Below are 15,645 nucleotides of genomic sequence, written 5' to 3'. Positions count from 1 at the left end.
GAACAAAAATATTCTGTCTAAAAATGGGGTCCTTTCTGGAAGCAGAAGTGCTTGATGACATCTGTCTGGGCTCTTTTAGTTCTGTGGTTTGTGTGGATCCTCCATAGACTCACACTTCAGCTTGTACAAATTCCAAGCACATTCAAAAGTTCCTGCCCAAGCAGTCTCTGTTTACCCCAGCAGAGTTGAGCACTTTCAAGGTTTATCCCAAAGATAGAATGGAGTTGATTGTGTTTCAACAACCTATTTATTCAATAAGAGATTCTTACTCCATAGTGACTAGCATCTAACTCCTTTCTTCTTTCTATACTTGCTGCAGCAATCCCCAGGATTTGGAGGTGGCATTCTGCTATTAGAAACATCTAGAATCAAGTACAGATTCTAAGCAAGGTTTGGGAAACTCTTTTACTTACAAATTCAATATACAGCCAAGTGCCTGTGGCTCACACCTGTAATTCTAGATACTAAGGAGGCTGAGATCTGAGGATCAGAGTTTGAAACCAGCCTGGACAGAAAAGAAAGTCTGTGAAACTCTCATCTCCAATTAACTATCAAAAAGGCCAGAAGCGCTGTGGCTCAAGTGGCAGAGCACTAGCCCTGACAAAAAAGCTCAGGGACCGTGCTCAGACCCTGATTTCAAGCCCCAGTACCTGCACAAAGAAAAAAATTAACAGAGAGAACATACATCAAAAAGAAATTGTAATATTCAATGTACATATGTAAAAATAGGACCAGGTAAATTGAGGGGATAAATGTGGTTGGAGATGGGGGAGAATATGAAAGGGAAAACACTGATCAAGATGCATTTGAACTGATGGGTGGAATTGAAACCCCCTTTGTACAGCTACTTAAGATAGTAAAATAAAAATTATAGGGCTGGGAATGTAACAGTGGTAGAGTGCTTACCTAGCATGAATGAAGCCCTGGGTTCAATTCCTCAGTACCAACATAAACAGAAAAAGCCAGAAGTGGCACTGTGGCTCAAATGGTAGCATGCTAGCCTTAAGCAAAAGAAGCTCAGGGACAGTTCCCTGGTCCTGAGTTCAAACACCAAAGCTGGCACTCACAAAAAAAATGTACTATCAGTCAGCTCTTATCACAGAACAGCTACAGAATCTCCTTGGTTTTCCATAATAAGCATGTTCACGTTTATTGGCTGGAGGCCATGTGCTACAGACTGAGTGTAACTGAGCAGCTCTGGGCTACAAATTACAATCTGAGCTGCTTGTGTCTCTCATCCTCCTTACAACAGTGGGCTGGGCAGGCGTGCCCCTCCCACCATGATGGCAAAAGCATGAAAAAGAAAAAAAGCCCAACCACACAGATACATGTCAAACTCCTGCTTGCACTACTGTTATGGCCCGTTAGCTAAAACAATTACAGGATTATGTCCAAAATCAAGGAACAAGTAAGAGAATTCTGCCTGTAGTGAGAGAGGAACTCAAAGTTATATGGGGAGAAAATGTATGAAAACAGGGAGGCGTGAAGACCCAGAGGGACTAAACGAGTGCACTTAACTAATAAAAACAGAAAAACAAATTAAAGGCAGACATAGAAAATGAAAATTGAATTACAAGAAACTGACTACTTAAACAGAGGCTAACTGGGGGCAGCTTTTATTTTCAGTTGCTTTCATAACACCTCTGTTGAAAACCAACTCCAAAAGCTTCAATACTCAATCCTGGAGCATTTTTCCTCCTCATGTCTCTAAAAGGAGGGCCACGAGCCAGACTCCATCTAGATTAGTGGGCAAGAAATGGTCATTATCCAGGGAGATAGACTCCTTGACCCTTCTCTAATCTAGAGTACCAGAGCTGAAGCCTTTTCCAGCCTTCTAAGCCAATATGGAAAGGCCCCAAGGTCATCTGTCTACCCTGCATCTTCAAGTCCTATCGTTGTGAAGAGGAAACAGTTCTGGAGCAGCATCGTTTCCCCAGTCTTTTGTAAAGGCTATAGCTTACATTATAGGCTTTTAGAGTCTTTCTAACTGAGATTCAGGCATTCTGAGATCACTACAAAGACTAGCATTCATCTAAACACACACACACACACACACACACATTCATTCATTCATTCATTCAATCATTCATGGCATCAGAATGTACTAAATGCAAGTTAATAACAACTCATCCTCTCCTTTTCTTCTCCCTAAACCCACTTGAAAAGCAGACCTGACCCAACAAGGTCTTGAACCAGTCAGGTGCTAGCAGCTCACACAATCCTAGCTACTCAGGGGGCTGAGATCTAAGCATCACAGTTCAAAGCCAGCCTGAGCAGGAAAATCCATGAGATGCTTATCTCTAACTAACCACTAAAAAGCCTGAAGTGGAGCTATGGCTCAAGTGGTAGAGGACTTTAAGAAAAAAAATCTGAGGTACAGCACATAGGCCCTGAGCTCAAGCCCCAGTACCAGGATGAAAAAGGAAGACAGAGGAAGAGGAAGAGGAGGGGGAGGAGGAGGAGGAAGAGGAGAAGGAGCAGGAGCAGGAGAAGCAGGAGGAGGAGGAGGAGAAGCAGAAGGAGGAGGAGGAGGAGGAGGACCCCACAGATAATGCAGAGTAGTATTTGCTTGTTTGTTTTTCAACATTACAGTGTCATTTGTCAAAGTGAAACATGGTAGCCACAAGAGTTGGATTTGGGAGTCTGACTGACCTGGATGGACACCTGTCTCCCATCTATTCCTTACCATGTAGTCTTGGGCAAATTACTTAACCTGCAGGCTCCTCTTGGGTAGAATGGGAGTAATGCAGCAGCTACTTCATAGAGCTACTGTGTGGATCTGTAAGATGAAATACAAAAGAGCTCAACACAGTACCTACAAAACATAAATATTCCATAATATTTGATGAGGAAACTAGTCTCCCGTTGGAAGATACCCAATCCTTATGAACTCAGACAAGCAGGAACCCTGGGCCACGTCAATTCATGTCTCTAGCACCAGAAACACTTGAAAGACTGGCTGCATTGTGGATGCATCTGGAAAGTATTTATACCAGTTTGGCCTTAACCACTTCTGGAAAGTCAAACGTTCTGACGGAGAATGTTGTAATACATATAAGGGTATGCAAGAGTGCAGGTGTCTGTGGTCAGACATGAATATGAAACAATGCTTGGCCAGCCACAAGCCAGGAATACTCACTGGTGTTTGTTAGACTCACCTCCAGGGGAAAACAGCCCTTTCCTGGGCATCACCTGGCAAGTCAACATCAACTCCTTCATGTCCTGGTAAAGATGATAGTTACCATGGAAATTTCACTTTCAAAATAACCCGTGTCTCCTTTCTGTTATTGTGATGTGTTTCCAAACTCCTTTGATTTGATAAAGATGTGTCAAGTTTTTATACTGGAACAGATGTTTTGACAACTTAAAGGCAGAAAGGGGCAGGTGGCTCATGCCTATAATCGTAGCTATTCAGGATTACAATTCAAAGCCAGGCTGGGAAGGAAAGTCCATGAGATTCTTATCTCCAATTAACTGACAAAAATCCAGAGACAGAGATGTGGCTCAATGGCTAGAGTGCTGGCCTTGAAAACAACAACTTAGGAATAGTGCCCAGGCCTTGAGTTCAAAGCCCAGAACAAGCACAAAAGTTTAAAAAAAAAAAAAAACAGAAAGGGAGAATATAGGCATGGTTTGAGTTTCTGGTAGGATAAACAACCTTATTTGGTTTATAATTGAACTGTTCTCCTTTATTTGAGGAGGGTACATCCAGAGAAAGGTCATTTATGTCACAGAGATTATGGGTAAGATGGGAAATACTGATGTTGCATATAAGAAAAAATGAATAAGACCCAGGACTCCAGGACTGGGGAGGCCATAGGACTCCCTAAAATGAACAGGTTGTGCCAAAGAGAGAGGAGAATGCAAAGAAAATAGCCCTCTAGGAAGAAAGAGAGGAAAAAGAGAGGGAAAAGGAGGAAAGAAAGAGAGAGAGAGAGAGGGAGGGAGGGAGGGAAGGAGGGAGGGAGGGAGGGAGGGAAGAGGAAAGGAAAAGAAGAGAAAAGAAAAGAAAAAAGAAAGATAGATTTGGGCCAAGAACAGATCTAGTTAAAGTGAGTAGTGGGAGCTTTGCTCTTGCAAGTGAGATGTAATTGTTTTCTGTGTTGTCCCGTGGAATTTTCATCATGTTTCCATGCTTAGTAAATTGATTGTGTGTGTGTGTGTGTGTGTGTGTGTGTCTGTGTGTGTGTGTGTGTGTGTGTGTGTGTAGAGTTAGGTTTGAGAGGAGGACATGTGCCCAGGGTGGTTGGCTAAACACTCACTTACCTCTCCTCTAGACAGTGTTTGGAAAATGTGCTTTGCCTGGTAACAGTTAAACAAGAGTTGTATGAGTTTGTGTAGGGATACTTGCCAAGTGGTAAGAGAAGTTTATTGATATAAAAGACAGATATCCCATCCTGCCCCATTCCCCAACAATCCATGTTTTTTCTCTATCAGTCAGCTTTGTTGAGCATGCTTTGGGGAATACTTCAAATGTCTGGCAAATGTTTTAGGATTGGCTTAGAGGACCCTTGCGTAAAAGGCAGCACAAGCAGCAGGCATTTATCAGTGTGCATTCCATTTTCTTCTGGAAACAGTAGATTGACAGTCAGATTTTTATTTGACTATAACTGATGGAAAATTTTCATTTGAGAAACACTAACTTCTTTAAGAAGTAAAGCTAGTATTTCAGTGCCTCAGACAATAGAAGTTACCATCTTCCTCCTCCTCAGCGCCACTCTAGTGCTCCTGAGTGTGGCTTTTTTCCACAGGGTGTTTCAGGGCCACAGGCACCTTCCATTTTGTGGACCTGTATCCCATATGACCTCAAACCCCTTACACCCAAACTGCAGAGGAAAGAAAGAGTGAGGAAAACCCCACCCACTTCTTAAAAGCCCCCTCCCAGAAGTGACATTGCCCTACTCACCTCCCACTACTAAGAGTTTCATCATAGGTCCTTTATCTGTATAGAAAGAAGTCTGAAAAAATGTAATCTTCATTCTAGTGGGACAGAAATAATTCCACATAGTGGCAAAAGAAGTATAGTTTTAGGAAATATCTAGTTGCACTGTTGTAATAGGCATATGTCTGATTGATAGTTTTATTTCTTTCCATCCATTTCTTCCTACTCTAACACAGACCCCAGAAAAGCAAGAATTCTGTTTTGTTCACTGAAGAGTCACCAGTTGGTGATGATGCCTGAACTGAGGTTTGAAGGAGTTTTCTCCATTCAGAAGTTACAGGGAAGTAAGCCATGTCACACCATGACTGTGGTTCACAACAGGAACCCAGGTATAGGCCCTGACCTCAAGGTAATGCTGAACCTAATCCTTCTATTCCATATAACCCAGAAATTCCACTCCTTGGTAGTCACAAAAAAAAAAGGAAACATGTGTCCACACAAAAACCTGCATGCAACAGCTCATATCATCACTACTCACAATCCTCAAAAGAGTAGAAACCACAAACATCTCTATATTTGGCCTTCAAAAGGATGAAAATCTAATAATACATGCTATACCACGAATAAACCTTGAAAATACAATGCTAGTAAAAAAAAAACAGACAGAAAGGGCTAAATGCTATATGATTTCATTCATATGAAATGTGCAGAATAGGCAAATCCATACAGGAAGAAGTAGCTTTAGTGGTTGTTACAGATAAAGAAAGAAGTAAGTGATGATGTACATGGATTTCTTTCCAGGGGTGATAGAAATGTTCTGGAATTAGAAAGTAGTGTTGGCTGCACAACTGTGTGAATGGCCACATTCTCTGTAAGGGTGAACGCTGTGGCAGGTGAGTTATATGTGATGAGGGTGTCCTTTAAGTCAGTCCTTAAGCCACAGTGGGCAGACTCATGCAAACACTTTAAAGAGGCAATGATGATATGGTCAGATATTACTCTGGTGGAGAGGTTGACAATGACCAGAGACCAGAGAGGACACTGGGGACCCAGTGAAACATACCAGAGACTGAATCAAGGCAGTGGAAGCTGGAATGGAGGGAAGGGTAGACTTGAGAGTTGAAGGAAGGTAAGGCAGGGGACCTGGAAATGATTGGGTGATGGCCCTTCACTGTGCAAGTGGGGTTAAGCTGAATTGGAAAGAGGCTAAAGAGAGTTCACACGGGCTCAAAGGATGGAAAACACTGGAGAAGGCACAGCACCAGTTTGGCAGCATGGCCTGGAACCATGCATCTACTGAGCTGCACAGACAAAATGCCCTGCATAGGACTTAAGAAGTGGGGCTGGGAAGGTGGCTCAGTGGTAGAGCGTTTGCCTTGCATGCCTGAGGCCCTGGGTTCGATTCCTCAGCACCACATAAGCAAAAAGAAAAAAGCCGGAAGTGGCGCTGTGGCTCAAGTGGTAGAGCGCTAGCCTTGAGCTGAAGAGCTGAGGGACAGCGTTCAGGCCCGGAGTTCAGGCCCCACGACCGGACCCAAAAAAAAAAAAAAAGAAGAAGTGGTGTGAGGGCTTCCAACCCAATTTCATGTCATTGCGTTGCTGCAAGACTTGTCATGCTGCTGGCACAAATATTCACCTCAGGGGAGTTTGTCTTTTCAACACAGAAATATGGAGTGAGTTCCCAAGGATTTTGCCTCGCCCTCCACAACAACAATGGCACCCCTGCCAATTTGGGGTTTGCAACGCTGACTGCTGGCATTGGGCCTCCCTGACTTTTGGTTGTTTTCCTTCTTACAATATTAATAAATAAATGCACAAGTTATAAAGCTATTTTTATGTCTTTGGAGTGTCTCCCACTGAAACAGAAGGTGATGTTTGTGAGTTAGTGGATTACTGACTCTGGCAATGAATTTAACACTTGCCAGATTTGATATCCTGTCCTATACCACTCCACAACTCAGTTCGTTTTCACTGTCACTTGCAATGTGCCAGAGATCTAGAGACACAGAATGAGTACAGTGTGGTCCATATCGTTCGGAAGCTCCTGGGCTGGTGGGAGAGAAGACTGTAAGGCACATGCGGGTGAGGTTATAGAAGTGCAGTGACAGAAGCAGGCACCGTGCAGCCAGTCTGGACGTACTCAACAGCAAGGGTCTACGGAGCCTTACAGCTATGGTATATATATATATTTTTTTATCTTTTTTGGGGGGGGTCCGGTCGTGGGGCCTGAATTCTGGGCCTGGGTGCTGTCCCTCAGCTCTTCAGCTCAAGGCTAGCGCTCTACCACTTGAGCCACAGCGCCACTTCCGGCTTTTTTTTTCTGCTTATGTGGTGCTGAGGAATCGAACCCAGGGCCTCAAGCATGCAAGGCAAGCACTCTACCACTGAGCCAACTTCCCAGCCCAGCTATGGCATATTTTTTGATACCAGGTCTCCTTTGGGGAAGGAGACTCCAGTAGGCCCCACAGAACTGAAAGGCAAGGAAGAAGCTGGCAGATCAAAGAAAACCCAAAGTCTTATTTTTCAGCTAACATCACCAGTGTAGAGAATGGAAGAGTCCAATCTAAAAAGCATTAGCTGCAAAGAACATCCTCCCCCAAGAGCTTTTTAAATATTACTAATAATATTCAAAAATCAGAACAAAATCCTAGGCCTGTTATGATCATTTGTTTTATACATTATAATTTTCTCCATATTATAAAAAGATCTCCACCTTGTATTTATTTTTTTGGGGGGGTCCGGTCATGGGGCCTGAACACTGTCCCTCAGCTCTTCAGCTCAAGGCTAGTGCTCTACCACTTGAGCCACAGCACCACTTCCAGCTTTCTTTCTTTTTGCTTATGTGGTGCTAAGGAATTGAACCCAGGGCCTCATGCATGCAAGGCAAGCACTCTACCACTGAGCCACCTTCCCAGCTCCCACCTTGTATTTCTTTAAGAGCTTTTTATCTTTTTATCTTTTGTTATTCCTTAGATTATTTATTTATTAAGATAAATAAATAATAAAACAAAACCAAAAGAAAAAGGACGGCATTGCCCGGCCTCATACCTGTAATCCTAGCAACTCAGCAGGATAAGATCTAAGGATTGCAATTCAAAGCCAGCCCAGGCAAGAAAGTCTGTGAGACTCTTAATTCCAGTTAATCACCCAGAAGTCTAGAAGTGGAGTTTTTGCTTGAGCCTTGAGCACAAAAGCTCAGGGACAGCACCCAGGCCCTGAGTTCAAGCCCTAGGAATGGCACAAAAGAGAAAGAAAGAGAGAGAGACAGAGACAGAGATAGAGAGAAAGAGACAGAGAGAAGGAGAGAAAGAGGGAGGGAGGGAGGAAGGACAGACCGACAACAATAAAAACCCTCAGGTATAAAGGGATTAAATACTTTGTCCCAAATCTCACAATTAAAAAGCAATAGAACCAGGATTGAAATCAGTTCATGTGTCTCTGGTTCCAGTTTTATTCTTATTATTCCAAGCTAGCTTTTTAAAATGGAGTACAGGGCTGGGATGTAGCTCAGTGGCAAAGTGCTTGCCTAGCAAGTGCAACGTCCTGGGTTCGATCCTCAGTACCAAAAAAGAAAAGACAAAAAAAAATACAGTTAAAATGGAGTACATGGTTTGGGTGGGGGTGGGGGGAGCTGTTGTTGTTGTTGATTTTATTACCAGTAGGGCTTTGAGTGCTTATGGTATAAACTCCTTTCACGGACTGGGAAGGTGGCTCAGTGGTAGAGTGCTTGCCTTGCATGCATGAGGCCCTGGGTTCGATTCCTCAGCACCACATAAGCAGAAAAAGCCAGAAGTGGCGCTGTGGCTCAAGTGGTAGAGTGCTAGCCTTGAGCTGAAGAGCTGAGGGACAGCGCCCAGGCCCAAAGCTCAGGCCCCATGACTGGCAAAAAAAAAAAAAAAAAGCGGCACTGTAGCTCAAGTGGTAGAGCGCTCGCCTTGAGTTGAAGAGCTGAGGGACAAGCCCCAGGCCCAGAGTTCAAGCCCCACGACTGACAAAAAAAAAAAAAAAAACTAAACTCCTTTCACTCAGGTTAGCTGGGCCTCTACCTACTGTAGGTACCTTCCAACAGCTCATGGTCTAGTGGAAGAGACAGTATATGCAAACCTGATCATGGAAGCAGAGTATGAAACAAAAAGAAGATATAAAAAGAAGGCATGTGAGACAGCCAGGGCTTCTGCTAGAATGTCTCATTGCTGTCAATGTACTCGCTGTACTGAGGACCCAACTGAATGGCTGCCACATAGTGTCTCTCCTGACTTCTAAAGAAGCTGTTTTATGTTTTTGTCCAGGTGATTCCTTTCTCCTGTTCTCTATACTCCTAGCCCCCACCAGGAGCACAGCCTGGAAAGCCAAGCAGAGCCTAAGTCTTATGGTAACCATGGCAACACTAAACCCTGATTGCTCCTGGGACTGTCAGGCATTGGGTAAATGATGAGAAACAAAACAAAACAAAAACACTGGTTTCAATAACAGGGACAAAGTCTATGAGACTTCGACCTAATCAAACTCCCAAAGAAGCCAACTCTGAGCCTCGAGACGCAGGTCAACCAAGCACATTTTTTGTGGGAGCCATCTGGTATGTTAGAAAGCCTGAACTTAACACAGATAAGCCTTGATGTGGGCCGGCTCTGCCGCTCTGCCCTGCCTTGACTGAAGCCTTCACTTCTTCCTCTGAACATGAGGAGTGACCATGCCTGCCTGGTCACTTTGAACAACCAACTAACAGCACCTACGTAAAAGTGCATGCGCATTTGTTCACCTTTTTTGTGCCCCACTTTTGCTCCCCCCCCCCCCAAAAAAAACAAAAAACAGAAATAACTACCCAGGAAGTACTGCTAATAATTGAAATTGTCTTCCCAATCATCAGGAGCCATTTCAAAGCATATCTCCCAAAGCTCTGCAGTAGATTCCCTTGATATCACCTTCGCTCAAACACCTCTCTTTAAGCAGGCCTCTGCAAACAATTCACTTCTAGATTGGTCTATGTAAATCCCAGAACAGCATGTCTCTGACCTTGGAAATCCCGGTGTGATTTCTAAGGCTTCAGTGCTACCTGGAAAGAACACACGTCTCTTGACAGTCACCTCCAACTCCTATGTGTGACAACGTGTAGCTAAGGCAGTGACTTTAGGTGCTCTGGGCTACATTGTCATTTTTAGCCTGCCCTGAAGGAACTAGATGCAGTTCCATTGTGGAGTAACATTTAGTTCTACAAAGTTTCACCATCTCAAGAAGTCCACTGTGGTGAATAAGGGCTGGGAGCAACAGCCCCAGGGCAGAAATAACCTTCCATGCAGTGTTTCCTTCTATTGGGGCAAATAATAATCCATCTTCTTCCAAGTGAAACACTACAGAAGACAACAAGCCTCATCCTTCCACATACTCCTCCACCAGGTAAATGTGTCCAACCAAAGATGTCTGGTGCTCTCACTCAACCTTGGATCGCTTGCTCCATCCTTAATGACATGGAAAGTAGGTGACATGGAGTAGCATTAAACTGCCACTGTTTTTTGTTCTGCAGACTAGGAAAAACTAGTCCTTTGAAAAGGAAACTTTATTTCCCAACCTGTCTGTCTCTGCTCAGTGTTTCCAGTCTCTCCTGGATTTTACTTCCAAAAGGAGAAGCAAAAGACAAATATACAGGCTCTGAGGAGAAAAAGAAGCCAGGTTTCCATCCTCTTGAGAAAAAGTAGTCATCATCTAGCATACTCTCAATTATCAGCAATCAAGTGTTAATCTGACCATCAGGACAATGTTAATGCATCTGTCTCTTTTTTCTCCTTGGGGATAAGCAGTTTGCCTTTAAAACCCAGGATGTGTAGGTTGGGCACTGGTGGCTCACACCTATAATTCTAGCTACATAGTAAGCTAAGATCTGAGGATCATGGTTCAAAGCTAGCCCAAGTAAGAAAGTCCGTGAGACTCTTATCTCCAATTAACCACTCAAAAACTGGAAATTGGCACTGTGGCTCGAGTGGTAGAGTGGTAGAGTGGCAGCCTTGAGCGAAAAAGCTCAGGGACAGTACCCTGGCCCTAAGGTCAAGTCCTGCACCAGAAAGAAAGAGAGAAAGAGAGAGATAGAGACAGAGAGAGAGGGCAGGAGGGAGGGAGAAGAAAAGAAAAGAAAAAGGAAGAAAAAGAAAAAGGAAAACAGGATGTGATGTATCTGAAAATAAATTCTGGACTTCAGGACAAGGCAGACGGAAAAGGCAGAATTCACAAGCAGGAAAGATTACTACTTCACTATCTCAGGATCACACATTATACAGCCGGCACCATCTGAGCTTAAAAATCAGCCTGCCGAGGACAAGTGATCTTTTCTTGTTCTCAACCAACATTAAAACATTTAAAAAGATCCAGATTTCATTTTCCCTTGAGACTTGGGAGCCATGGGCTGTGGTTGTGAACTGTTTCATAACCTCCCAGATTCTTAACATAGAGGACTTCCTGGGATCAAGGTGACCTCCCTCTCTAAATGTTTTTCTTGTCTGTGTGCTGACTGAGACATAACAACTTTACCTCGTGCCTTAAGCAACCCTCTTATCTGTGCCCTTCTGGACACAGCTAGTCTCTTTGTTGGGCCTAAACCACCCAAGACTGCAACAGTTAATTACATTTTCTGTTTGGGGAGCTTTTCTCCATGGTACATGTATGCCTCAGATTTCATCTTCTAGAAATTTACTTGTCTAAGAGTCAAGTGTTGCTTATGGAAAGCAACCAGGGTCAGGGCCAGGCCTCTGTTCTCTTGTCTCTATAAGTGAGGCAGCTTGAAAACATATATGTGTAAATTATGTATACATACATTTTTTGAGGAAATATCACCAGCAGATCTCAACAACTCTTGTGTTTAGAAAAGGTGCTCCAACCTCTTTCAGAATGAACCTGAGCTCCATTTTGCTTTTTAAAATCTGAGTTACTAGAATAAAATGGAGCTGCTTCAGTCAACCCTACTAGGAAAAAATAAAAGTAAATAATGACAGAGTTAATAAAGGAAGAATTGTCACACATGATTGCCTGACAGTGACTATCTCCAAAGACACTGCCAGATGTTAAACTAACACCAAGACACCAATCTTACACATAGGGTGTTTCTACAAGGATCTCTGCCCAACTGACACCATGCTTGTTACTAATAGTTGTGGCCAAGGATGGTTGTCTTGAAATAGCTGACCGGATCCTTACTTTTTGTCTTTAAAAATGTCCATCGTTGACTACAGCACGCATAAGTCCCTTTGCAATGTTCCACCACTCCCCAATAAATACCAGTATTCTTTGAAGAATCTCTCTCTGATTGCTTTTTAAGTTTTAAGTTGACAATGTCCTTTCCTCCAAGCCTCCTCACCTCCCAGTAGTGACACTGTGGAACTCACCCTATTTCCCAAATTCCTCTCTAGCGGCCCATGTTAGCCCAGGAAATTTCTCCACACTCACACTGCCTTAAGCAAGGGCAGGCCCTCACTGGAATCCCCCTGGGAATGGCTGGTGCCTGCTACGCCCTTCCACCCAGGGCTTCCAGGGCCTCCTTCCAGTCTCACCCTCCAGACACCTGTGCCAAGTGAGGGGGTCACATGCTGGTCCTGCCCCTCCCAGACCTGTTCTTGGCTGGGTGGGGGCTTCCTTTGGCTCAGGCTCCATTGCCAAGCCCTGACTCTTCTGGTTCTAGAACAGTCTTTGGCACTGGGCCTAGGACAGCAGGGTCACACACCTCGGAGGAGCATGTGGGAATGGACCCTTCCCATGTGATGCACAAAACTCAACATGAACATAATCCAGTTCTGTAAGGTTGGCAGGCAAAGGCAGGCCTGCGGGAGAGAGAGCAAGCCCAGCCTCAGAGACCTATGCTGCCACACTGTCACCATTCTAGCAGGTTAGAGCCTCATGGCCCAACCTTCTCCTCCATGTCTTCCAGATTAGGGCCTATATTTTGTCTCCTGTTCCTTATACTTCATAGTTCTCTCTCTCTCTCTCTCTCTCTCTCTCTCTCTCTCTCACACACACACACACACACACACACACACACACACACACACACACACACAGAGTGTGTTAGCACAAGGTTCTGTTTCCAGTGGGGCTGAGATGTTGCTGACTTTGGAGTCTCTGAGTGCCAGGAAGAAGTAGCGATTCTGTGATTTAGAATCAAGGCTGCCTCTTTCTCCACCACCACCATGAGGGCCATTCCTTTTGTCCCCAAAAGTCTCACAATCTTCCAAGGCTCCCTGTTCTCCTCATAAACTCTAAATCGCTTGAGAAGGGACTGTTTTGCACCTCAGCACCCATGGAAGCTCTAGATGAGTTTCTCATATTCCGTAGTAGGATGGGAAGGAGGCCCTGGAGAAGATAAAACAGTAAAGTACTGTGTATGGAGGGTGACACAAAGGGGCAAGCCCAGCAAGCAGCCCACTGACACTGTGCATACCTAGCCTGCCCAGGCTGTGGAAGAGATGAGAAGTTTCACTCATTCATTCAAAGGATAAGGGCCATGTTTACCTGAACCTGACGCCATGGTGGTGACCTGGGTCACACGGCTATAACACCCCAGAAGGAAGGCTTCTGCTCCTGTACAAGAGGAACAATCTGAGATTCAGTTGCAGGAAGCTAGGGAGACATTATCCAAAAAGTCAAACTAGTGAACATCTCATTGCAAACCAAGATGAGTAGCACTAAGAAAGACTCTACAAGAACATAGCACCAATGAGCTAACTCAGCCTAGGGGGCTGGAGGGCTTTCTAAAGAAGTGATATTTTAGTTAATCCCAAAGAAGTAGAACTAACTAGAAAAACAAGGCAGAAAGGACAATCCAGGCAGAGAACAGCTTGAGCAAAGACCCTCCTAATACTACCATTGTAGATAGACGTCATCCTTAACCTTCAGTAAACCTTGAACTTGAAGGAAAATGTTCCCTTCTAAAAATGTACTTCCTTTTCCTTTCCCCTTCCATTTACTCTACATTTAATAACCAGCCACCAAAGAGAAGGTAAGCCATGCAGGAGAAAGCCTTAAAAAAACAACACTTACAGACAGCAGCTATGACAGCCATTTCCTGTTTGGTGTCTCTTACCACAAACCTTCTTAGCCAAATAAATTAACACAGGGAAACATTTTGGACATGGGTGTGGAAGAAACACATACCAAGAGTGCCAGAAAATTCCTGTGTGTGTGTGTGTGTGTGTGTGTGTTTCAAGTTTGAGGTAGGAGTCAGACCCAAGGACTAGACATCCTGTGCTTTTCCTGAATCTGAAGCCCAGAGGGGAAGAGACCCAGTCAGTGGTAGGGCTGGAGAGTGACATTTGTTGTCTGGCCCTTTGTCCACTGTTTACCCTGCTTTACTCTGTCTGGTCCCATCAGATTAGATCCTACCTTATTCCATCACCCACACAACAATAGCATCAGAGGGCCCTCTGCAACCACAATAGAGGAAGCTTAATTTTTGCTTTGTGTACAAGAGCCCAAAGTCTCCTTGTGAGGAAATAAGGGCGGCTTTTCATATTCTGTGTTTGATTTTTTGCTTTTCATATTCTGTATTTGATTTTTCTCTAAGTGGGTCATCTCCTACCTAGCCAGGGTACAGGCTCAGGCCACCATGACCAGGTATTGACTGAGATTGCACTAACTTCTCTGCTTTATAAATGAAGAGGCTAGGTGGTTGATGGGTAGACAAGCTTTCCCAGTCACACAGCAACTACCTCTCTTCCGTATGGCCTTCTCATACTTGAAAGCAGTATAGCCCTCCTCTGTCACGATCACCAGGGAAGAAGAAGGTATCCATTGGTCCCGCTGCCCCATAGAGAGACTGGCTGGTGTATGTATACCGGGGCTGGTACTAGAGATTCTTACACATGAGGAGTGTATGTGGTATTTCTGTTTTGTTTTGTTTGCTTTGGCTGTTCTTTCTAGAAGTTACTACAGAGAATTCCCATTCAAAAAACACCAAGTTTGCCTGCATAATATCCAGTCTTGTTCTAGGGTAGGAGTTTGAGACTTCTATGTACACTCCATCTATCAGAACCTGCTAGCTCTACTGAATCTGCCTGGACACAGGTATCAATGACAGCAGCACCACACTTTCCTTTGTGCCCAGATCTTCTAAAACACACCAGCGTGTTTGGTACCTTTTTAGTGGTTTTCATGATGACACCTTCATACACGTGTATAACGTACTTTGATCATATTTACTTCGCACTATCCTCTCGTGTCCCCTCTACTCCCTCCCACTTGTTCTTCCTCCTTTCACTTTCATGTTTGTCTAATCTCGATTCCACATGAGAGAAAACAGGCCACATATGTCTGAGTTTTAACATGATAATCTCCAGTTCCCACTCATTTTCCTGTAAATGATACAGGTGTCTTTTTTTTTTTTTTTTTTTTTTTTTGGTTGCAGGGCTTGAACTCAGGGCCTGGGCGCTGTCCCTGAGCCTCTTTGCGCTCAAGGCTAGTGCTCTACAGCTTGAGGCACAGCGCCACTTCTGGATTGTGAGTGGTTAATGGGAGATAAGAGTCTCACAGGGACTTTTCTGCCTGGGCTGGCTTCAAACTATGAGCCTCAAATCTTGTTGTCTTTCTTTATGGCTGAATAAAATTCCACTATGTATATAGATCTCATTTTCTTTATTCATTCATCAGTCTATGCACCTAGATTGATTCCATAGCTCAGCTGTTGAAAATAGTAAAACATCATCATTTTTAAGTTCACTTTCCTTGTTGTCTAAGTCCTGAATTTGGAACACAACTGCTATTTCCCTTAATTCAAAGAAAAGAGTCCA

The sequence above is a fragment of the Dipodomys spectabilis genome, unplaced genomic scaffold (genome assembly GCF_019054845.1).
Source record: "Dipodomys spectabilis isolate Male_0828 unplaced genomic scaffold, ASM1905484v1 ptg000095l, whole genome shotgun sequence".
Lineage (NCBI taxonomy): Eukaryota > Metazoa > Chordata > Mammalia > Rodentia > Heteromyidae > Dipodomys > Dipodomys spectabilis.
This window is presented reverse-complemented; position numbering follows the sequence as displayed.